Source organism: Passer domesticus, chromosome 1 (assembly GCF_036417665.1).
Source record: "Passer domesticus isolate bPasDom1 chromosome 1, bPasDom1.hap1, whole genome shotgun sequence".
In the NCBI taxonomy this organism is placed as follows: domain Eukaryota; kingdom Metazoa; phylum Chordata; class Aves; order Passeriformes; family Passeridae; genus Passer; species Passer domesticus.
The window spans coordinates 91,892,043-91,917,771 of NC_087474.1; the positions used below are offsets into that span (position 1 = coordinate 91,892,043).

The 25,729-nt window shown below is 39.5% G+C and overlaps 1 protein-coding gene across 23 annotated transcripts in view; it reads left to right on the top strand.

Annotated features, from left to right (window-relative positions):
• IKZF1 (IKAROS family zinc finger 1) overlaps window positions 1-25,729 on the top strand; it is a 107,427-nt gene that overhangs the window by 23,544 nt on the left and 58,154 nt on the right. The window contains exon 3 of one of the 23 annotated variants that reach the window (XM_064429297.1): window positions 14,972-15,040. The exons of 20 other annotated variants lie outside the window; for them this stretch is intronic. The gene's annotated coding sequence lies outside the window, so the exon portion shown is untranslated. Of the gene's footprint in view, window positions 1-14,971; window positions 15,041-15,517; window positions 15,593-16,068; window positions 16,430-25,729 lie in introns of those variants that run through there. 2 more of the 23 variants (XM_064429308.1, XM_064429301.1) reach the window with 2 other exon arrangements.

The following is a 25,729-nucleotide window of genomic DNA, read 5'->3' on the forward strand; positions in this document are numbered from 1 at the left end:
ATTAGATAAGTTTCCTTTTTGCATGAAAAAAAAGAAAGAAAAATGAGGAACACTGGTTTAACACTAAGGATTAATAGAATTTTTTCTTCTTAAACAGTTTTAAAGCCTAAGAGACTGCTACTATGTCTAGCTGTTCTGGTTTCAAGGAGAGAGGCAAACAATGCTTGTCAAACTTGATTCTGAAAAGACACTAGCTTTTTCTGTGGTGGTACCCCTCAGTTTCCATTGCACTGACTTGTCCTATTTTAAATTTGTAATGAAAGAAAAAATTCTAAAGCTGGTAATCATGCGCCTTCGTTGTATAAAAACACATCTTGTTTTTATCATCAGTAACCTGCACTACACAAGAGCTCTGACACATACATTTCAGGATAGATTAGGAATTGCCTGCTCCATTTGCATAACATTAAAATCACTGTCTAGATACACAAAATAAAATGAATACCTTCCTGATTCTCTAGTATGGGCTTGCATGAAAACGATTTTACCTTTTTTTTTTTTCATGAAAGCAACAGTCCCTCTCTTTATTTAGTAGATTGGAAGAGAAGTATTTGATAGCTGAGTGAGGGGATACCTATGTAATTCATTTTTCTTGGACAGCATGCTTACTGCATTTAAAAAAATGGGGTAAGGGCAGGGGGGAAGTGTTGCAAAAAAAGCATATGGAGAATGTGACATGCTGGCAATATCTGAGTCCCCATCATTCCTTGCAGCTGCCAGAAGCCAACCGCTCATCTTTCCAAACCACAGGCTCATGCTGGTAATGATATGATTTCCTCTATCTAGTGTTTTGTGTTTGTGCTCCAAGAAAAGCAACCCCCTCAAAACTCTACACACTCAGTTAATCAAGATAACATTAGCTTCTCTCATCCTACTGAAGTGATTCTTGCAGTGGTGGGACAAGGATCTGGGGGCTTGATTTTCTGTCCCAAGCAGTGTTCACTGTCATTCATGTTTTTCTCAATTGCCTTGAGCATTATCCTCCTTCTGACCACAAAGCACCAATTGAAAAATAAAAAAAGGAAGGGGACTTCATATAATTTGGTTTCATACTAATATAAAATGTCTAGCTTTAAAAAAGTTACTTTCTTGGGAAGGTAATCTACATATTACAAGGAAAAAAAGATGCAAAATCAAGATTTTTTTTTTTCCTTGTTGTTGCATTTATCATCACTGTTCTGTATTGAGGGCTTTTAAAATGCTGACTCTGTCTATAAGTGTTGGAAACAATTGATATCTTACAAAGAGAAGTAAGGCTACACTGATGTTGAACGTACTCGTATTCACTAATTTCTTATGATGGGAAATAACTTCCAGTTTATTCTTCAAACAACCATCTTATAGTCCACATGAATCCTTTCCCACTATATTACAAGTTTAAATGTCAGTTTTTCTATGCCTATTAAAAACAAGCTCTTGTTTTTAACTTTAAGAAACCTTAATTCTGGTTTCCTCACGGCCAGAGAAGGAAAACTTCAAAATAACAAAAGAAATGGTAGACCAGGAGCTGTTCCCAGTGAGGAGCAACATGGATGAGAGCAAGATTCTCATTTGAAAAAGAAATCTTTCAGTGGTGGAGGCAAGTTGCAAAGGCCCATTGAATATCAGAGCTTACATTATGTTAGGCAATAAAGATTATAGGTCAAAAAGGACTCAAAAAACCCTTCAGATTCTTTTTTGTTAAGTGATGGAATGAATTGTGGATGAAAGTATCTAGGAAAAGATTCCACCTGGTTAAAGGGGCAGGCAAACATAATGAACCCTCTATCCATATTCTGAATGATCACAATTGGAGCTAGTCATGACGAAAAATAATTTATGAGAAAGAATATTGCAGTAATCAAGATACAAGGGGATGAGATCGCAGAGTTGCTAACAACTGTTGGATGTATAGAAGTAGTTCTCAAGTGTTTGAAATAGTCTGAACATGAAAAATATGAGAGGGTTCTGAGTTCAGGATGGGGTTTTGAGTGACAATGTGAGAAAAGAGGCAGGATGCTGATTTTGCATACTATTATTCAGAAGGAGGTAGTGGTCAGAACCCAAGGGAGAGAAGTGACATCTGGTTTGGCACTGCTGAACTTGGGCTTAGAGAATATTCTTAAAGGCATATTAGAGAAGGCTAAATTTTCAGTTTGAACAGAAAATTACAGAAACCAGACAGTCTGTCAGTATGGAATTGCTAGCTAAAATTTTAATTGGAAAAGTACCTTACATCATCTCATTTTGGAGGAGAAGTGTGGGATGACGAGGTCTAGGACAGATCCCAGAAGTATGCCCAAGAAAAAGGTTAAAGAACAAGTGGAACTTCCAAAGATCAGAATGAAACTAGGAGGACAACCTAAAGTCAGCACTGGTTTTGAAGCCATCAAGACAAAGGGAGATAATGTTAAAGAATGCAGACAGGGCAAGAACGAAAAGAATAACAAGTTCTGGCTGTTAAATTTGCTGTAAATTGATCATTAGAGATTTTGACCAGAACAGCTGGGGGTGGTGAGAAGGATATTTCTCTATCCTTGCCCATACTGATTATACTTCACAGGCATCTGGCTTGGCTACTGTGTAAGGCAGAATATTGGGATAGATGGCCCTCTGATCTGACCGAGTTCAGCTGTTCCCAATTTCAGTGGAGTAAAAGGTGCAGAAACTAGATTAGACACTCTTAGGGTGGAAATGGAATACAGGAAATCTTATCAGTGCTTGCAGACAGTACACTCAATGTGTTCAGATACAAAGGGGAAACGTAGGAGGTAACTAGCCAGGCAAGGGAAGTCAAGGATGGAGAGCCTGCTGTAGAATTGGCATGGGAACAGGGGAGATGGATTAGCAGAAGTAATGAAGGGAGTAAGAATGGGTGTGAGGGAGATTGAGGGAAGATTTGGTGGACAGAGTTACTGGGGAAACTGGAAGAATTAGAGGAAAATAATTGCAAAATTCCTGTGCTTGTGGGAGTGGTGAAGGGAAGTTACAAGACATGAAGGAAGAAAAGTGGTCTCTTGGGAGTGCAGAGGTCACACCAAGCCAATTTGCAATTGTTACACCTTTGCAAATTGTGAACAGAAGTAACAGTGAAATAAAAGTGAAGCCATCTGATATTGAATTATTAATATAAGGATGGAATAGAAGCATTTTTGTGCAGACACATCTTGCAGTACTTTGGTCAAACAGCTATACGCAATGATAACCAAGTGCTACGTTGCCTCAGAATAAGTAAAGAAAGCACAATTCCCTCAGTATTTTGGACTTACCTTTGGGGCTGCCAAATGTGTGGTTCTTCCACTCACACTAGGGGCTGCTGGATAGGACCCTCTTCCTACGCTGCATCAGCAGCTGGCAACTCTCCCCCCACTTAACCTCTATCTCCTTTGTCAGTAGGAGACTGGGTGTGCGGATTGCTTAGCTCTGAGTAGTCACACACAGAGCCCAGAAATCCAGTGTATAATATGGGTTGGCAAGTGCTGGAAGGTGTGCATTATACTTAACAATTCCCTGGGAAAAGTAACTGTTGGAGGCTATTTCTCCCCAAATGGTCTAACTGAGTTTTGGAACTTCAAAATTCCATGAATTTTGGAAGCCCATGCCACTCTATACTGGGCTTCCTCTAGGCAGTCTGAAAATTCCATCCCGGCCAAAATAGCAACCTTCTGCCAAACTAGTCCTAACAAGAGTACTTTAATTTGCCACAGAACAGTCAATTTAAATTACTTAAAATATACTGAGATTTCAACTATTTTGAGGGATACAAATGTCAATATATAGTGGTATAAATGTATCTGATAAACTGGAAGATATTTTCACCTGGCAATACCGAAGATTGAAAATAGAAGTTCCTCCTCAAAAGCCAAGCTCAGCAGACAGGTTCTGATTCTGCTTAACTATTTCTGCAGGAGAAAAGAAATGAGAACCCTAATTATAGTTCTTTAGAGTGTACACATAGCATTTTATAACATTATTCCATTTTGCCTTTATTCATAAGATAAATTAAAAGCTGTGCATGTTCATGATTTTTTCCTGCTTTGCCTTAATGTAGTTGATAATCTGAAGTTACTTGTTTTTTGTAAAGCATTTCTATTCTTAAATTTTTTAATATGACAGTGCTTCTAATATTTCTTCATGTTCTGAATTCTTCATGGAAGGAAAGGCACTTAGAGAATACCCATAAAGGGGGTTAATTTGTTTCGTTTTGTATATTTAAATATGTATATTTAAATAGCACTCTTAACTTTGTTTCCTGATTAATTTTTCCTTGAAATATTGCCATTTTCAGTCTGAGATCTACAAGAAAAAAATCTCACAGTAGACAAAACTAGCATTTTTATAGCTGCTTAGTTTGCCTTTTTGCCTTAATGAGGCGTGGAATATAGTTATGTTTGGGATTTGAGAGTTTTGATTTTATTCTTGGGGGGTTTTTTTGTTTTATGTTTTTGTTTTTTTTTAACTAATATTAACCTGCAGCAGCAACCACAAGAGCAACAAAGTCAGGAAAATGTTTTTTAGCAAATGATTTCTACAAGTATTTCTAAAATAGAGGAAAAAATACAAAACTGCAGGTTCTGAAAATGCTGTGGTTCTGAAAAAATGGTCAAATTCACATCTCCTTTCTTATTTCAAAGTCAGGTTATCCATTGCAACCATCAATTGCAAGCAACAATCAGGACACAGAGCTTGAAGATCACAAAACAGGTCCCAGGATTCCCTGGAAAATTGTAGCTGTTGTTTAAACATACACACAGAAATATTCCAAGAAGTTAAAAATAACAAAGAAGCAGATAAATTAATGTGGAATATTGACTGCTTCAGCTGAGTTCAGTAAGCACCATTGTTCTCTGACTAAAAAACTGGGTCATATGTGTGGATGTGTATTATACTGGCTCAGCAGATGTGAGTGATAGTATTTTTTGAACCTCATATGCAGCATTTTACATGTTCAGTCTGGGTTTTATTTTTTTAGAACCCTAAGCCCTACAACTGTTGGAGCTAAGCAAGAAAAATGTTCTCATTTGCTATACACCCCATTTTATCCAATTATGAGACAAACTTTTCCTCTATGTAAGAATAAGTACTTATTGATTTAAGAAGAAACAGGCATATTGATCCAAAGGAAAACACTGTACATGTTGATCAATATTTACCTTGCAGGACAAAACATCCTGGTATTCACTTCAAGGCATCAATATATACATATTACTGGATGTTTGTGTCATTAAGTCAGGTAACTGGGCTAGATCTCCATCTAACAGCATAAACTCTCTTAATGATTATTTTTCTAGTCAAATATTAGTCTCTAAAGGGAAGAAAGAGTTAGAGAACCAGAAAAAAAGAATAATTGTTCACCTCCCTTGAGATAAATAATACTTTTCATTAAACTCAGATGATGCCTATCAAGAGACACTAGACTGATTATATAAGCAGTGAGAATTACTCCAAATTCCTCCTAAAAGTATTTACCTGTACCAAGGTAAAATTGGAAATCTAACATAGATGTTTGAAGATATTTAGGTGCCTAGCTTATGATTAGTTTCATATCAATTAGCTTGTACAAAAAGGAGCTGTTTCCTTTTAATTCCCAAGGATGGGACACATCTGAGTTTACAGAATTCCTTTAAAAATTCTTTGCTGTCCAGGGCTTCGCTCATTTTCAGCCTTGCTGCAGGCCAGGGGTTTCTTCTGTCTGGAATTCATTGACATAGAGCTAAGCATAAATTATACAAAGATAAACTAATTATAGTGTAATGGGGCAGTCATGGTACACATTTTTTTTCTCTGACATTCTTTTTCTGTCCCATAATAGCTCTAACACTAGGTTAATCATTTTTATTCAAATGTTTTCTTTATGGTTAATTTCACCCTAATATCACCCATTTCCATCTTGAGTCTCCTGAGGCGCCCTCTATAAAGGACACACCCAGGGAAGGGACGGGCATGGGACAAAGAGCTGCTGTGACAGTTACACCCTTAGTATGTATTCTCAACAGGATCAACATCATAATTACAATGTCTAATACATGTTTCTTCAGACCTGAATAAATAAGGTGACCCTCCCTTCAAAAAGCCTTTATCATATCCTCATCCAAGGAATAGGCTTGAAAGCTGTGGATCCTTTCTACATGGCTTTGCCCAGGTGAGGCCCCTCCTAAACTTGCCTATAGCTGAAATTCATGTTTAAATTCTCATCACCTTGTGTCTCATCCTTGTCAGAGGCAAACCTGTCCTCTCCTGTTCAAGAGCATTCAAAATTCTGGGGATATAATTGCCTTAGCACATGGTTTGGAGAGTTTTTATCCACTCCAGGCTCTCCATCTTCAGTTTAATCTAATACTTACTTACTGTACTTCTGCTGGAAGAGTCTTGTGTCCCTGACCACTTTTTCCAGCCTGCTCATTCTCTTTTCAAATCATCATTTTCTTCTTGCAGGGCTGAGAAGGATGTATCTGTATGTTCTACCCCAGATAATTAATTTTCTCCTTTGAACCTGTTTTTATCTGTGGGATAAGAGAAACTATACAAATAATACAAAACCTGATAGCAACTACAGTGAGGCTGCACTTCAGTCCCTGGCCTATTTATTTCCTTGATAGGATCTCACCTCTTCCTTGAGTTCCCTGAGCTGTGTGTAGTTGTTGGTTATCTGTTGTCTGACTAAATATAGGTCATGAACTGTTTGCACACTGCCTCACACGTGATGGACTCCTAGACCCTGAATGGCATCTGCATTTCATATTTGCATTCAGGTAACTCAAATAACAAAAATAATCTGAAGTACAGCTTTTTAGAAGCCCAGGTGTAAAATACTGCTCATCTGCCAAACAGGCACCCCTGCACCTGCATGAAGGGAAGAGATACAATGTTCCCTACCTCTGCTGTGCATCCACTGGAGTAAGCAGCTGTACACTGGGGTCAGCCAGCTGTGCTGCTATCTTCAAGCTACCATCAGTGTTTACATGGCGTGGCATTGATAGGGAGGGAAAGCTGCAGGCATGCCTTCTATGAGCTGCTGCCCCTTGTCAGACAGATCCAGTTCCAGCCAGCCAGGGCCAGGGCCAAGGCCATCAGCAGTGCTGGTGGTAGCTCTGGGGAAATGTATGTAAGAAAGCAGTGCTGCAGCTGTGAGCAAATGTGAGAGAAGGAACAAATACCAAGACCAGTGAAGAAGAAAGAGGAGGTGCTCCAGGTGCTGGAGCAGAGGTTCCCCAACAGCCCAGGAAGAAGGCCATGGCAAAGCAGGTTGTGCCTTGAAGCCCACGAAGAATCTCAGTGGAGCAGATATTCACCCTGAAGATCGTGGAGGACCCTATGCCACAGAAGGTGAATGTGCCCCAAAATAAGTTGCATCTCATGGAGAGATCATGCTGAAGCAGGTTCCTGGCAGGATATGAAATGCAGTCCAGGGAGAGGAGTACACACTGGAGCAGGTTTTGTGGTACGAATTGTGACCCCATGGGGTATCGAACCTGGTATAATCCACTCCTGAAAGACTGCAAGCCATGGGAGGGACCCATGTTGGAGCAGTACATGGAGTCCCACCCATTGGAAGGACTCCTCCCTGGAGCAGAGGAACAGTGTGATGAAAAAGGTGCAGCAAAAATGAAGCATTATGAGCTGACCACAAACCTCATTCCGCAACCTTTTGCACCACTCAGCAGGGAGGACACACAAGCATCAGAATTGAAGCTGAGCCTAGGAAGAAAGCAATGGAGGGAGGCGGATTTTAGGGTTTTTTTGTTTGTTTGTTTTTTGGGGTTTTTTTAAATTTTTCCTATTCTTCTCTGTTGTTAATTGGCTATAAACTAAATTCATTTCTCCAAGCTGAGTCTCTTTCCCCATCACGGTAGTCAGTGAGTGAGCTCCTTACCTTGACTCGTGACCTTTTTCATGGTATTTTCTCCCTGTGTCGTGCTGAAGAAGGGGAGCCAGGGACTGGCTTGGTGATCACCTCGCAGCCAGCAAGGTTAATCTATCACAAGCTCAAAGCTGGCTCATCATCTGGCCAGCTCAATGTGAAGGCAGAGAAGGCTCAGCCTGCCCTGCAGATGCCCTTATAATGGATTACTTTACCACACTTTCTGAAATTCTGAAAAGGTTTATGGAATTCTCTGAATACCCTTGTGAAATAAAGAAGTGTTAACATTGCCATTTTCTCCAAGGAACTGTGGTACAAAGAGGCTGAATGGTTCACTTAAAACTGCACAGTGAATATTATCCAATCCTCTTGCTTGGAATGCAGCAGTGGTCTCCAGAGCTTGCTTTATCTCTGTTAGTAATAGAAGATATCTCCCTCTTGGATTCCTTAACAGAAACTCAACTGCTGTTAAATAAAATAGGTTTTGAATAAGTGATAGAGATCACAATGGTACTCATACCACAATGGCACTCCGACCACATACCTGTCATCACTAACTATAAATAAAATAATCCAGAGAGATGTACACTCTCAGCTACATTGGAATAGAAAGGCATGAAGATAGACTTACTTAAAATGGCTTTATTTCTCTAGGCTCAAGATATTTCACATAAGTGTAACAAGTATCAGAAGTTATAATTCATCACTAACTATGCACAAGAACAATCTTCTGAGCCAGGTGGGACCTGTAGAAGGTGGCAGACCTCACAGACACCAGTGTTTTTTTTCCAGGGCCAAATGAGTGTACTCCTTATAAAGCTGAATTGAACTTTATTAATACAAATGTTCAGTGAAAGCAAATCTGTCACAGAATGAGTACAAGATTCACTAAAAGATTAATATTATTGTCATTTTTTGAACAGCTCAGAAACAATCATATATGACTCACATAATCAAATAAAACAATTGAATGTTGAAACTAAAGGCAATGCAAGTGTTCAGTGATCTTCACTAAATATATATCAGTAGTAAATTAACTTTAAAAATTATGATTTGTTACTGAAGATTTTGTGAGCACTGATGTTGAATCAATCCTCCAAATATTAGCAGCGCTGTTAATAGTTTCTTCTTGCTGGAAATTGAGAGTAACATACTTCTGAATCTTTCTAATCTGACTTCATTAGAGATTTGTGACTCAAGAAAAATAGACAAGAGACCTTAAAAGATGGATTTAAAAGAAAATTAAAAAGCACACCTCTATGATCAGTACGTCAATTCATTAACACAACTCTGCAGTGCTTTCTGTTTCTTAGTAGAGAGCACTGAAATTACAGCAGTTGCACCATTTCCCCTTTGCCAGAAAATCCACCAAATATCTACTTTTAAACTTTTTTATCTGTCTGTATGAATTTTTAGGGGGTAATCATAAGAGTAGTTGAGGAAGAAGGTGAAGTGTCCATTTGCCAGCGGACTACCATTCTAAATTTCTGATGTCTTCCTAATTAAGCCAAGATTGAGGCCATGCAAAACTGGATTTATATCTTTTTCCTACTTCCATCTACCTTCTCATGTAGGATTAATTTTGGCAGTAGTCCCTCAAGAAAAACATTAGTCAGCCCTTACCCAACTCTATTAGTGGAGAAGTGCCTGATTAACAATGCTTTTCTTGGAATAGATCCAGTATCTGACTAGGCTCAGGAACATCTTCATCTCTGCCTGGATATATAAGTCGTAAACACTGTGATCTTCACCTTGTAAACAGACAGCTCTACCACCTCCAGGTAATAAATGTAAAAAAACCCCAAAAAAACCCTAAATTAAAACAAACCAAAAAAACTGCAAAAAAAGGCACAAACCAAATACTTTGGTCCTCAGATGCAATGGATGGCCAAAGGAAGTGTGTGACAAATCCTCATAATTCAGCCCCTTTTGTATAGAATACTTTACCACACTTTTCTGAGAAGAAAATTAATTGAGAAATTTAAACTGAAGTACAGCCTTAACTACACAAGTTTGGAAGGGATCAGTAACAGAAGAATTAACAGGAGAGGACATTTTTCTTTTTAAATTTGTACATATATTTAATGGTCACTGAAAAACAGATGGTTGCCTTTTTGTTATCACAGGCTCTTTAGATCACCTCATCCACCCCCACTGCTGAAGAAGGGTCAGCCAGAGCAGGTTGCCCAGGACCAAATCCAGCTGGGTTTTGAATACCTGTAGAGATGGAGACTCCATAACCTCTCTGATAAACGTGTTCAAATGTTTGAACACACTCAGAGTAAAAAAAGGACTTATTTGCATTCAGGTGAAATTTTCTTCACCCATTGTCTGTTGTCCTATCAGTGAGGAGAACCTGGCTGCTTCTTCACCCTTTTCTCTCATCATGTATTTAGAAATTAAGACCCCTTTGGGCTGTCTATTTCTGAGGCTGGACAGCCCCAGCTCTCCCAGCCTTTCCTCATAGGAGAGGTGTTCTAGTCCCTTCATTGTCTTTCTTGCCCTGTGTTGGATGCTGCATTTTTCCCTCATGACTGATCAAAGAGTTCTGGAAACCTTGCAGATACACATTAGAAATGTACTACTAGATACATACTACTACATAAATTACTGAGGTCCTGCTCTGAGGTATTTTAAGAAAAAGAAATATCAAATAATTTTACATTTGTAACTCTGAACAAAGCATTTCTGTTTTTAACTTTTGTTAGAAATGTAGAATAATTATTGGACTTCAGTAGCTGTCTCCAGATGTAAATGGAAGTTGAATTTTATGTGTGTTCTATGTAAAGCTAGTTGCAAAAAAAAGAAGCATAAATGAAACTTTTCATTTAAAATAGGTGAAGCAGCAAATTTTTTTCCAAAGGCCATAGGGAGTATTTCAAAACAGAGAGACTGAATTTTGGTTGCAGTTACATTAGACTAAATCCTACATGCCATGTTTTTATATGCACAGTCATTGCTGGGTAGTCTTCAAAGCAAAAAAGTGTTGTTCCTGCAAGTCTAGTTTTATCCTAGCTGAAGGGTGACAACAATGTCTTAGTCCTCTGTAGTCAGAACTTTCCTATTGTAGGAAGAAGTTTTGTCCTGCTCTCTTCCCTTGACACCAAGGTATTACTATATGTAACCAAGTCCCTGATAAAACTGATTAGCCTGTCATCAAGGATACCCCGTCTTGCTCAACAGACTGGGCAATTCACGTTGTCTAAGACAACAGCTTGTGATAAAGTGACACCTATTATCTAGCACCTCTGTGCACTGCCTAAAGATCAACAGCAATAACTAGAGTGTGTAAATCCTATGAAATGGAGTGGTGATGTGGCTGGTTCCTATCTCCATCATACTTGTCCTGTAGGCAGACCCAAAGGCCAATTGTTCTTCCAACAGATTCTTCAGGTTACCAAAGCCATCTGAGTGAAAACACCAGAGATCACCAGCAAAACAAGGAGATAACAGATGAATGTGAATGGGACTTCCTGAATTTGTCCTGAGTTTGTTCTTAGCTTTGGTCCAGATGCAGTTATGAGCAGGAAGTTTTAGAAGGAATGCTTTTCAAACAGTGATATGACAGAATGTTTGGGACTGATGATGTCTCTGGAATGCCCCTTCCCAAGTGTTTTGTGCATGTGTACATGGATGTGTGCATATCCATGCACCCATAACCAGAGCATTTGATTACACTAAAATTGTAAACACATGAAAACTTGAGATTCTCCTGGCTGAAGAGCAACTGCAATTCAACTTCATGGTTACACATCAGTCAGTCAACAGTCATACAATATGCCAGAAGTGTCTGTAGTCATATTCATATTAATTTCCTTAATATAAAATATTCTTCTACATTAAAAAAAAAGAAAACAAACAAAAAATCCATAAACAAACCCCCTTCTCTTCCCATACACTATTCCTAAAAAGGAAAGAAGTTAACATAATCACTGATGACAAACTGTTATTTTTCACCTACACACAGATTAAAATCTCATATAGCTGATCATGTCATCCAAGTTTCCTTGCATTGTTACAATTATTTATCTCATGTTTGTGTTAAAGTTTATAAGGCATTAAGAGATTTTCTGGCCTCTCAGTAAGCAGCTCACAAAAAAAGAGTGGAGAGACTGAGGTGCAGAAAACCATACGAGGGGGGCTTTTAAATCTTACACATGTGACTAAACAGTAGTATGGCAGAAATTAGTGGAAAAATACACAGCCTGGAGAGAGAAAGGGACTTGTAGTTGAGTTCAGAGAGATAGTTGGTGAAAGAAGTTATGTGGGAAAAAAGCCTGAAATGCTTATACATAAATGAGATACTTGAATGGGAGAGATCAAGTAAAGGACAGTGGGAAGCCAGCACAAATTGGGAGAAAGGTGAGTAAGTATGTTGTAACAGTGCCTGAGGAGTTAGCACAGCAAGGCAGAGAGAAAAATGACATTAACAGATTGATGGGAAAGAAAGAAGATCTTGGTTGGGATATTTTCTATTTATATGTCCGTAGCACAGGTGGTATTTCCTGTGATGTTGAAGGAGAGGAATATGTCGAATTTTGAGATGCTTTTGAGGTAGAAGCATTAGAGCTTTGCTGAGAGGTGACAGTTCTTTTCTAAAGCTAAAAATCTGAGACTACATTTTAATGGATCAAATATTCTAAACAAAAGTATGTTAAATGTTAGATATTATGTGTAATTGGAGCAGTGATCTGTATTTCCTAAGTAATATTCAAATACCTTCCAATCAACTACTTAGTGTGAGACCCATGGGTTTTTTTAAGCATTTCTGGCACTTCAAACTATGAAGAGCCCTCTGAGAGGAAAATAGTCCAGTGGGGGATTTCTCAGGATGAGGGAACTACTTACGATAAGGACTGTGAAATGAGCTGGTCATCCTTAGCATTATAGTAGAAAGCATGATTCATGGGAGATTTCTGGCTGTAGAATACAACATCCATTACCCTTTTGTACCTCTGAAAAAATCACCATGCTTCTGGTAAATCTTCACCATCCTCATCTCGATCAGAACTTCTGTATTCCAAACTGAATAACTTCTCACCCAACCAGTTCAGGATCCCACAAGCAAACCCTGTGAATAATTAGAACTAAAATAAAAATTTTGTGACAGAAAGCCAAGAGAAACACCTGCCTGGCACACTCCAGCTGTTGCACCTAATATGCATGCTCTGTGCTTAAACTTCTTTATTGATTCTCAATTTGCAAATCTTTTCTCTTGTACTTTTATATTTAATCATCAGCACCTGCCCAGTAATGGACTGAAGCAGCATGAATGTGGCATGCTGTCCATTTTGAGGATTCAGGTTGGTAAGACTGCTGCAGGAAAGCAATAAATGGGAAGTGGTAATACACAGCAGTAGAAACATAGTAGCTCCGGCAATACAAATTACTATTTGAATTTAAAAATAAATCTGAAAGAAACCATTCATTGTGCCGCCTTGTTAGATGCTTTCCACAATAAATCTAGCAATGGAAAAGCCTCTTTGGCAGATATCAGCTGCTGTAAGATTTAGCTGGCAGTGAATTAGACAACTCTATGGCCACTATTTTTTTTCTCTCTACATTGCGCTCCCTTTACAGCCTAATTTGGCTCATCCTAAATCCCCAGTAATGTCGCTGGAAATACTGCAAGAGGAGGTTTGTAGAATCTGACTCCTCAGGCAAGTACCTGAGTGTGTATCTGCAGCTATCCCTCAACAGATCTGTTTGAAGAAGCTCTGAGCTTGGGGGTCATCACTGGGACTGTGAAGGTCTCTTCACACTGGCCACTGCTGCTCTCCCAGCGAGAGCTCACTGTACCTGAGAGCAGCCTGGGACCAGTGAGCTCAGTGCTGCCGTGGCTGTGCTGCTGGTCACTCTCCAGGGTGCCAGTGGTAAAAGGATTTTTCACATCATCTACTGAGTACAGAGAGATCCTAAGGGCTGTTAACAAACCTAAACACAGTGAATAACAGAAGATCACATCTCACAAGATTTAACCTTAACAGCTCAGCTCACACATATCTAGCAATTCAATTTTGATCTCAAAACTTTGTCAATTTGTTTAATGGGACATGGCTTGTGCAGTGTAAAATCTGCCTTTAAAAATATATGTCAAATCAGTTCCCCCTTGATGTGCTGGAGCACACAGGCCCTGTGGCAGGTGGAGCACAGGAGAGCAGCAAACAGCTCCTGAAAGAGCCATTCCCCAGTGGAGTGTCAGTCCTTTTACTTTGAAATATCCAAACGCACATATCTGTGGAAAGTTGCTGAGTTCCCTTGAGTTAACCAGCTTCTGCTTTTGAAGGTGTCTGGTGAAGCTTTTCCTGCCTGTATTCCCAGTCCTGCTGAGGATAAGCTCTTTGTGATTTGCTGGAGAAAAGTACTAACTGCAAGGCACATGGTAGCACCTTTTTCTGGACCTTTTGTATATGTCTTTCTTTCTTTTTACTACCTGGGAGTGCCTGGTGTTCTGCTATCAAATGCTCTTGATTCCCTGTATGCAAACCTGCTGGAAGACATGGGGTTCTTCTGGAATAAATATGAGAATTTTCCTCTGAGTTTCACCCCTATCAGAACCATAAAGTCTACTTATAAGTTACAATAAAAGGAGGGTTCTGCATCTCTTTAGAGATACAGTGTGAAAAATCAAAAAATTGAGAAGCACCAGGTCTCACCAGCGGCTCATCTCACACATACCCAGATACTATCCCAGTTAGTGAAGCACAAAGCAGTCACATCTGCAGAGCTTCTCTGAGGGAAGGAGAGCGCCTGAAATAAACCCCCGGGTACAGTTTTACCATTTCTGTTCTAAAAAAAAAGTCCAGCTTACCCTTGGAGACCTACTTTTGTTCTATGTACAAACTTTTAGGAAGTAGTAAACAGTTTCTGTTTCAAAAAGCTTGCATTCTAAGCTCCTGATCTTTCCAATGCTTAATTGCTTTTTTTTTTTAATCCATGAGCTTATACACATGCATAAAGCTATGCCTAAACTTTTGTCATATGAGAGCAAAGATAAAGGTAGGATGTGAGAAAGGAAGTATTTGTTATCCACATCTTGAAGATGAGGAACTGAAGCACAGCAAAAATTAGATCCTCATCTCCACAGAGTGTAAATGTGCTTAATTCTTAAGCATGAATAATTTCCATCAGGTTTGACGTGCCCTCCGGACTGAAGAGTAAGGTCTGGATTCCAGCTACTGTCTCTGCCACCGATTTTAAGTAAGTTACTTAAGTTCTGGTCCGGCGATTAAATTCAAGTGCACAAAAAGCGCGGGACGCGTTTTGCACGGAATGCGAAAGACTAAGTTGAAGTAAAGGATGATCTGACCCCTTTGCTCGGGAGGTGGATGTCTGCAGCTGACGGCCTGTGACTCTCGGCCCTGTCGCTGTACCTGGTAGCTGCCTGCCGTGCGGGGACACCCGAGTCCCGGCCCCGCAAGAGTCCGGTCCCGGGAGCCTCCGTGGGGCAGCGCGGAGCCCGGCCCCTCTCCCGCGCTTCCAGCTGCGCGCAGCCGGCGGGGCGCCCGGTGACAGGTAAAGCAGGTGAATGTCCCCCCGTCCCGAGGGCCGCCGCTCGCCCGCCGCCGTCCCAAGCGCCGGCGGGGCGGGGGCGTGCGCGGGTGCGGAGCGGGCGGCGGCCGCGCGGGGCGGAGGGCGGGAGCGGCGGGGGAGGGACCGGGCGCGGAGCCACCGCCCGCGGGGCAGCGCCGGCACATGGAGCGGCGCCAGCCGCCGCCACAGCTGCCGCCCGCCCCGGCCCCGGCATAGCAGGTACCGCGGGGCGGGGGGTCCCGGGCGGGCACCAGCTCCAGCCCCGGGGTGAGCGGGGCGTCAGCCCCGGGCGGCTGCGGTGCGCGGGCGAGGAGGGGCCGCGGAGCCGGTGCTACCGCGGAGAAGTTGCCGGGCGCGTTAAGTGGGATACTGCGGAGCCCGGTCGTCCCATACAATCCCATCCCATGTCTTTCTCCCCCTTCTCGCCGTCCCACGCTTTTATCTTTTTCTTTTTTTTCTTTTTTTTTTTTTTTCATTTGAAATATTGAGCCGAACATACAGCTCGGGTGTAATCCAGGCGTTTTAGAGTGCTTCCTTAATATTTCAGAAATGAGTAGCCATGAGGAGCTGGCCGAGAAGGGGTATTCATTGACTCAAATGCGGATTGGTCTGTGTTCTCCTCGAGTCAGCCACAGCACTTAGGTTCAGTCAAAGCCCGCGTTCCGATTGCTTGCGCCTGTAGTTTGCAGAGGGGAGGCAGGTACGGAGGTCGTAAAATCTATTAGGAAATTGTAAAATTATCAGCCCCAGTGCGCTTGAGGGGAACGGCATTAGAGAAGTTGCTGACTTCCGAATAGCGGTGGCACCAGAAGTTTTCCTCCTTGCCGTACAGCCTGTCACAGCTGGAGGGTTTTTTTTACCCTGCTCCGCAAAGTTACCCTCTCTGTGAAGGGACGGTTTCGGTCTGCTGTCGTTGCTAAGAAGATGCACTTAGTTAGAAACTGTGTGTGAAGAAATGAGTTCCCACTGCAGCAGTCGGTTCTAAGGAAACTTTTAATTTTGTGCTTCAAGAAACCTGATTACTTCTTGGATTGCTTTTCTACCTTGGTTTAGAAGGTATGGTAACACTGCCAGACATTGTGCAAAGCATTCTGCTTCCAAGATTGTTAAAAGTTAATAGTACTGTATCAGAAAATTTTGTAGTGTGATTGCAAATTATCTCAAAAAAGTATTTTGTGGGATGCAAGAATTTTTAGACCTGTACAGCCACTGACTTAAAGTATTGAAATTGTTGTAGAAGAATATGTTATTTCTTTTTACTTTTTCTTTCTATCTTTTTCCTTTTCTGCTTTTTTTCCTTTTATTCCCTTTCACTTAATCTTAGTGCAAGAAGTGTTTCAAGGACTTTGTGTGGAGGTTAGAAGTTAGGATTTAGACCTTCTTGACTACATATTTTTCTTTCCGATGTCTGGGTGCTAGCAAGGTTACATCGATATGCACTTACTGTCCAGATGTCCAAACCTTACCCAAATTAAATAAACCAGGACTATAATCCTGGTTATATTTTGTGCCTTCACATTAATAACCCATTTTCTAGACTTTAATAGTTTAGTTTTAAAATTCAAAGCTGTAATGCATTGTAAGGTCCAAATCCTTTAAAAGACACGCTTTGTTAGTTTCAGTTGACTGCTCACATCAGTTGTAACTCACACGCACTCTGCAGTACCATGGAGTCTGACTTGCTGTTAAACATTATAAATTATCATTGAAATGTAAAGAAAAAGCATACTGATATGTTGCATTTAGAAGTAAGTACTAAAATTCCTTTCAAATACTTGGAAATACTTTATTTGAATCAGCTAAGCAGGGGCATGTTCTGAGTGGCTTTCTCATCTTGCTAGTGAATTGCGCAGTTTAAGGTGTTTGAAGCCTTAGTGAAATAGAAAAATAAAGGATGCAATGGCTTTAGCTTAAGGATTTTCCAAGCAAAATTTTTGCACTTAGATAACTTTATTTATTCTTTGTTCTCTTTGTTACTGAGGGAAAATGTAAGTCCAAAAAGTGCTAATGTATTTGACTGTTACCATGAAAATTTCACATTCATGGATTAATATAACAGCTGATACAGTAGTTGATACTGTGTCTCTTTTCTAAAAAGTTTCATTGCTCCCATGCATAGACTTCTTTCTAACATTGGCATGGTCTGCTTTGATTTTAACTCATGTTCGTCAAAAAACTGAATAAAAACCATAATATATACTGCTTAGAGTGCCTTATGTGTCAACCCCCTCAATCCTTAGCAAAACTCTACCAAGTTTTAGTTACATGGCTGTATGCCTTACTTCTTTGTCAAAGCCTTTGAAACTGAAGCGTGAAGACATGAGAAACCAAGTACAGACCATGTGCAAGACCAAAGACTCTTAAAACAGTTCATGTCCTTATGATAGCTGTCTGTAGCAGAACTGCAGGGGGGAAGTGTCCAAAATACTGCAGAACTCTGCACTTTATGTAGTTCATGTTTCAATTATCCCCTATTCTATTCTAATCAGAGTTGCTTCCAACCTTAAAGACTTTCTCATAAATCTTAGTATTGGTAACTACTCATGTGCTCTTTTTCTTATTTTTCTTTGGGTTTGGTTTTGTTTGTTTTTTGTTTGTTTTTTTTTTTTAGTAAAGTAGGTGAAATTAGAACATTATATACTACAAGTTTATGCAAAAATATAAATATAAATTATATCCCTAATTATATGGTATATTTAAAATAAAAGCCAAGGAGAAATCAGGTTTACCTACTGAGTGAGGAGACTGACCAGACTAAAGTCAATGGAAGTCCAGTGCTGGATGTTCCCAGCATCCAGGACTTCAAATCGAATGCACTGATCCTTGCAAGAGTCCTCTCCCTACTGGGTATGGCTTGCAGGGGAAATGACAGCAACACAGAAGCATAGTATGAAGTTGTACTGACTGTCCTGATTCAGTCAGGAAGGAGTGATGGACCCTCGTATTTGAAGAGAATCACTAATGTCTCTGGGCCAATGTAATGATGGGAAGACAGGGCAGAGGACTCTTTGCCCTTCATGCTCCCAGTAACTGGAGAAGCTTAGATTCTGATCCTATGTGCATCCTTTATCCCAGCTGAGTATTTCTCGGGGAGGCTACTTAACTATAAGTGAGAGAAGTGTCTTGGTGTGGCAAGTGGAAGGTCCCAAACTCCTGAATTGCCTTAGAGAGATAAGCTTGTCATATACCTCAGACTTTCCATCTCCTCTCCCTCCAGAGAGCTGCCAGTACTCCCTCCAGAAATGACGTGGTTTCTTGATCCCTTTTATAAACATGAACAACATCTTTGTCATTTGTGTTGCATTCAGCGTGCCATTTAAAAATGCAATAGTCTCCATCTCAGCATTACTGTAGCAGTTTTCCTTTCCCTTGTGGACCTTAATACCAAAAACCTGGTCTGCTTGCCGCTTCCACTGCATAGCAATGCAGAAATGTAACTGGATAACCAATCCACTGAGTTTTACAGCAATGCAAAACTTCTTTCTCATCATTAAAATTGGATAACTCCAAAATGAAGCCAAAAACATTTCCAGACATTTTATTTGAGCTAAGGTACTTCTTATACTAACACCACAGTTTTGCAGAAAACAAGGAAATAGGTCCAGTCTGTATTTCAGCAACAAAAAGCAAGGGCATAATGAATCGTATGCTGTTCTGGCAGATCATTTTTGGCAATGTTCTCGTAAAAAGTCCAGAAGATATCGAAAGTCATGGATCACAGCCTAATTGTGTGGCTCTTTGTCAGGAAAAACTTCCATAGAGCAGGCTTGTGGGATTTTTTTTTCTCCTGTTTTATGTGCAAGAAAAGCTGGATCCATAGTAATTTTTGTTTTTTGGTCAAGATTCACATATGTACTTCATTACATTTTGATCAGTCATTACTTTCTACTATTATTAAAAGTAATAGAATTAGACCAAAAAAGAAATCATAGTAAAATAGTAGAATTTAGTGCAGCAATAATGGAATCTTTGGAAAATGTTGTCATCCTTGTGAGAGTAAAGCAGGATGCACTGCTGGCTCCCCTGGAATTCCCCTCCCAAGTGACAAACATCACTTTTCTAGCAAGTATAAAATTACTCAGAAAGAAAGAATACTGGGAATACATCATGCCAGTTGAGAAGTTGAAGATAAGGACTCTCATCAGTGTTTTCTGGGACTATAATTCTATGGGAAGCCTTTTAGAATGCTTGCAACTCAATATAAGAGTCAAAAGAGGAAAGACCTATTCTCCACTAGTATTATTTCTGTCATCCAAAGATTATTTTTGCTCCCCCCACCCAGCACTGGAGTGGAAAAACGTTGAGAGATGAGTGTGAATGCCATATGAGGCAAGGCAGACAGCCTCTGTCTTGTCAGCTTTATAGCATTTTTTTTAAACAGTAGGCTACTTTAAATATCTTCTACTCATCCAAAGTAGCTGCAGGAGTTTTCTCTCTCCAATGGCTATCCAGCAAAGTGGACTGACTTCAGCTGGAAAACTCCCTTTTTCCAAAGTCAACTGTGGCTTGTTGTCCCTTTATCAATCTATGCACAAACCTACCTACAAGTCAACAAAAGTTTTGTTTGCTTCCTGAATTTAAACAGAATTATGTTTACTCCTTAAGATGTGTTGCAATGCATCTTTATTAAAACCCCGACAACTTCTGCCTCACCCTTCTCCTTCAGAAAACAGCTTCCTCCATGCTTTAAGGTGGTGAACGAGAAGAGAGCAGGGGGTTTTTGCACTAAGCAGTTTACCACCAACACTGTGGTGGCTGCTAAAGTAGGTCCTAGTTCTGAAAAGACACATGCATGTTCTCAGCTTTGTTTGTACCATTGCAAATTCTTGGGGATAGAGCCATGCAGATTTGGGAACTACATGGCACACTCATGCTTCCTGCGTAAATGCTTCCAAAAGCCATTCAGACTGCAGGTTTGGATGAGCAGTCACACTGGAATCATCGTATTTTTTAAGCCATGGGAACTGTCCACTTCTCTTGCTTATTTTGCTTATTTCATGAGAAAGATTTACATTTCTTCTTCTGATCCCACTTGCTCTAGCTTTCTCAGTGAAAGAGAAACTTGCTCTGTAAGACAGATCAGATTCCCCGCCAAATTGCTTCATTTTTCTGCTTGTTTCAACTCACTGAGAACAGCAGAGCAATTGCAGTATAAAGCTGGAATTGGCCATAGTGGATTGGACCCAAAATATTTGCAAAAGCAGAGTGAGTTAACTAAAATATATGGTATGGAGGAACTTGCTAATTTGCTTTAATTTTAGGAGTTATTTAAGGGTAAAAAAAAAAAAATCACACCAATCTCTAATATGCTTATTCAGGCTGGTAATGTCCTTTAATAATCTGTAACAGCCTGAGCAGTTTGAAGAGAAATTAGGAAGCAACTCTGTGATCATGAAGCGGAGTTACTGAAACCTTCTATAATTCGGACAAATTAACTACTGATACATTGTAGAGTATACTTGGCAATAACAATTCTTGACATAAAGAGGTGCTTTTATGTTCTCTCTATTTAGATAAACTGTGGTGAGGACATCCTACGCTTTTTAAATCAGATAAATAGATATATACAAAAAGTACAGTTCTTCATCTGCTGTTTGCCTCCCCTTGAGTGAGAGCTCTGGAAGAATATCCAAGAGCTCTATTTGGCCACTTGAGAATATGCTGTGTGCTTAGATTGAGTGCTTTAATTTACACCCCTCACCTTTTATAGTCGGTTTATTTATAAGATGGAAGGGTGTGCGTTTTCTTTGTCCTGGTGAATTTATTCCACTTTTCTGCTTGATTTTTAGTGAATAAAGGTGACAGGGTTTAATGAGTGAATAAAACTTGCCCTTAATTAGGAAAATTACCTTCATATTTTTCTCATATTGTGGAAACAATTTATAATTACTCTGATTGCAATTCAAAAACTTGAAGGAAGAACCTTTTTCATATTTGCAATGATATCAAGTCCAGTAATTTGCACACAAAGTCAATAAAAATGGATTTTTTATTATCTCCTTTAGCAATGAATTGTTACATAAATATAGCTCAAGCAAAGAAAATGCTAGGAGGAGCACACAGGGAAAACTCATATATGATACAAGATGCACTTTTTATCATTTGTCAGTGATTTAAAAAAAGAATTCCCAAAGAACTGAGAATTATGTAGGATCTTTGAGACAACTTTTTTTATACCCTCACAATTGTTCCCTTATACAAAATTAATTTTACATGTGCCAGACATTTAAATGTTTCACATCTGCACTGTTAGCAGAGTTCTTTTCTTAATCTTGTGTGTTGAATTACAGTGCTTCCTTCATTTTGCAGACAGGAGCTCTCCATTGAAATTTCACTGTATGCTCATAATTGTATTGTCAATTCGTGTAGTTAACCAGCATTTACACTAGGCAGGAATAGAGAAATGACTGAATAAACTAAACATCTCCCTTGACTATGTAGAAAATGCTGAATACAGAATTAGTGCAGAGGGAAAGAAATTGATCCACTTAGTTTTAACCTTTTTTCTGTTTTAATGCAGTCCTTTAAAGGACCTGGAGGTATTTGTTTTGTTTTTTTTTGAACAAAAATGGAAGGACATTGAAGTGCTGATTACGACTCTCAGTTTTCAGAAAGGACCACCCCTCACCTTGGTAGTTATTATTTACATTGAGCTGTGTGATGAGGCGGAAATTAAAAATAGAATTAAAATGGTTCTAAAGTAGAGTCATTCACAGAGATTGTGAAGTGTAGCATATTAAATTACAATAATAAAGCTAATTATCAGCTGCTTGCTGAGATATTGAATGCTTTTAATTAAAATGAGTTTGTAGAATTCTAGCAGTTTTCTTAAAGTATTTGAAGATTGGTAACACAATACGGATTACCTTCTTTCCATGTTCAACAGTCTTTCTGTTGCATGTTTAACCATATTTAGCACATTTGTACATGAAGTTACAAGCTGGGTTTTATATATATATATATATATATTAGCTTTGGTTTAAAATGAAGCTAAATGTTAAATCCTTTTACAAAGGTGTCTTTATTAATCTATTTTATGGTTGTTGCCCTATATTCCTTGACTTCCATGGATACGAGAGGCTTGATTCCTTTAGGTTGAGACCCTCTGGTGCAATGAGAAATGCAGCTGTAGTATAGCTGCAGCTGCAGCTACAGCTTCCAGCTTAAACCCCAAAAGATTGATGAGACATATATGATGATACCATTCCTAACCTGTCTTTAATGTGCAAATTCTCCTGTCAGGTATTTTAGGGGCTATAGGAGTTTTCTGTGTTTTTCAGGCTGCAACCTTCTTTTCCTTTATTAATTTGTTTATTATTTTTATCTTTATGTGTCTTGGGTGGTTGAATCTAGGACCCATTTTAGGAGTTTCACTTCAAGTCAGGTTTTAAAATGGATTGGGGTTTTATGGTTTTGATTGTTGGTTTGGAGTTTTAGTTTGCTAAAGGTGAAGCCTGTGTGGTGAGGAGCCAATGAGATGTGTCAGAGACCACAGGCATGAGACGTGCTCACACACTAGCGCTCCATCAGAACCAGCTGCTGCAGTGACCACTGTGAGGGGTCCCTTTCCTGCCATGGGACTGCTTACAGAAGTGGGAGCTGCACAGTCGGGTCTTTCCCCAATGTGGCTGTGGAAGTAAAGCTGGGGTTTGCCTCCTTGCTTGCTTTTCACACTTAACCTAGAGTTCTCACCACTGAGGAATGCATGTTCCCTTCACTTTTTATATTTGCAAAAGCACCTGCAGAGCACCAGGTCCCTTGTAGAGACTTTATTTCCCCTCCCCTCAAGACTTTGTGAGTGCTTATTTTCTGCTGTGAGGATTCATGGAAGTGTACCTGCCCCTGCAGGCCACACTCAAGACAAAAGTGTTCCTTCAGGCACCTTTCTGTCTCCTCAGCATGGCTACACCTAAGAATTGTCAGGAAACATGCAGCTGGATGTGGTGTATGCTTGTGGAGTCCTTGCAGCGCCAGAGGTAGAGCTCTCTGTAGATGGAAGGACAGCTCTAAGTTTAGGTATGCTGGTGTAAGACCAAAGTGGCTCCACAAATATCAGCACTTTGATTTCTTTTCCTTACTGTCAGGTTCCATTGTGCTGAGTGTGGAGCACATCTTGTCCCAGACAAGTCAGTACATACATAGCTCGGGAAACACAGAGGAGAAAAAGGATAGCTAGTCTTTGGCATTGGATTAGGTCATTCCATTGAATCACATCAATGTCCCAGTCTTGGGATCTTTCAATATCCTAAGAGAACAGGGTTGTAGAAGGACTGGCATGCTTACACAGGCTTCATATCAATTTATGAAGGCTTGTATAAATGCTAAGCATTCATTTTCTTGACAAGGAGGTTTACTTTTGAATTTGCTGGGAGACAAAAAAATAAACCAAATAATTAATTTGCTGCATTCTGAAAGATTAAAAAATCTTGACCTTATAATGACTTCTTCCTCTTTACACCTGCAATTCTAGAAGGTGCTAAATCCACTTCTGGTTGTAATTTACATTAGGTATAAATGAAGCAGTGCTTCCAGTGATTCATGGGGTGTATTTTGATATATTATTAAGATATAGCATGAGTTATATTGTATAGAAAGTTGCAAGGAGGGAAATTTTCTTCATGTAAATTTCTTTCAGGACAAAGGCTGACTAAATTCAATCCAAAATCATAGCCACTTAGATGCTTCCTTATTTAAAACAAAATCAACATAACCTTTCAGAAGGGTTGTGTGTTGATTATCAGGCAATTTAAAGTTGCAATATTTTGATTTTTTTTTCCAAAGGATTGTAGTAGCTTCACCTTTGAATCTGGTACTCATAGTTTGAAGAGGAAAGCATACTGGTTAGAGTTCCTTATCTGAACAGCCCTGAAAAAATAATTTTATCTATTTTGAAAGGAATTTTATCTGTATTGTAGCTCTTGTAATAAGGGGCCAAACTTTGAAGCTATTTGTATTCCTAAATAGAAGAATTATCTATTATCACCTAGGTGCTAATCCCTTTCCTGCCGTAAATGAGAGTGAGACAGGTTCAGCATTTGAGAGCAAGATTGTTTAAGTCAGGTGCCCACCCAGGTTTTGATTTCTAACTTCGGGCTCTTAAATTAGCTGAAAACCTGAAGAGATGTGACTACATTGAAGGCAGTAAAGCCATACACACTAGTGTATGCTAGTGACAAATTTGAATCATGGGTAAAACTTAAACAGTGAAAAATTAAAAAACCTCTTTTTTGTTCCAAACTGAAACATAATGTAATTTTAGGGGTTTATGTCAGAAACATGTCTAAAACATTGTTCTTTTGATAAATCATTGCAAAGGTTTATTGATTTACAAATTGATAACAAAGAGATGCTTTAGTGCAAATTCTCATACCTGTACACAAGATCTCTTATTTTCCAGAGACTGACAATTCTTGCTTCTGCTGATTCTAGAGCAGAGGCAAGGGAGAAAAATCAAGGCATGGTTTCCTATTCATAGATTTACCATACCAGAGGCAAAAGGGTAAATTCCACTCTTAGCACCTAAAATTTAGCCTAAAACCTGTTACGCTCAAGTCTGATGTGACTTTTAACAGACACAGAGCCAAAACCTGCACATGGCCAATTGCAGAACTGAGATGGGGTGCCAGATGTCCTGTCATATATTCTTTGCTGATACAGGGCCTAAGCTGAAGTTAGCTGGGATTTCATTAGTATTTACCACATACAATAAGAGAACAATCTTCCTCTGGGAGGGATTCAAACACCTTTGAGGACTTTCTAAAGTTCTTTTTTTTTTTTTCTGCTTTTATCGATTTGTATAGTGCTTGTGGATCTTAATCTGCATTTAGGAACCATGCTTAATTATTCTAAGAAATTATTGGGGAGGAAAAAAAATCTTTCCATCATTACTTTTCCACTAACTGTATTTCCTCTCAATGTTTCATCCCTATGAAATAGATCAGCTTTGCCAAATGTCTTAAAGTCACCCAATTTAAGGATAAACCCCTATGCCATCAGTGTGAGATCTGAGGGTGTGTGTTTCAGCACAAGAAGTCATCCAACCTCAAAGAAAGCAAGCTAAGACTATTCCAGTAAAAAAACCAACCAACCAACCAAAACAAAACAAAATACAACAAACAGAAAAAAACTCCCACAACAAACTGCACTCCCGTTTCTCTTCATTAAAAACAAAAACAAAACCAAAAAAACCCAAAACAAACAAACAAAAAAAGAAAAATAAAACAAGCCAAACAAGAAAAAAATCAGCTCTGTCATTTAGCTCTTAATTTAAGAAATCAGGAAATGGGACTTCTCCATTGGGAAGTGTTTTCCAACAGAATTCTGCCTGATGACTGCAAGAGGCAGGAAGGAGTACAG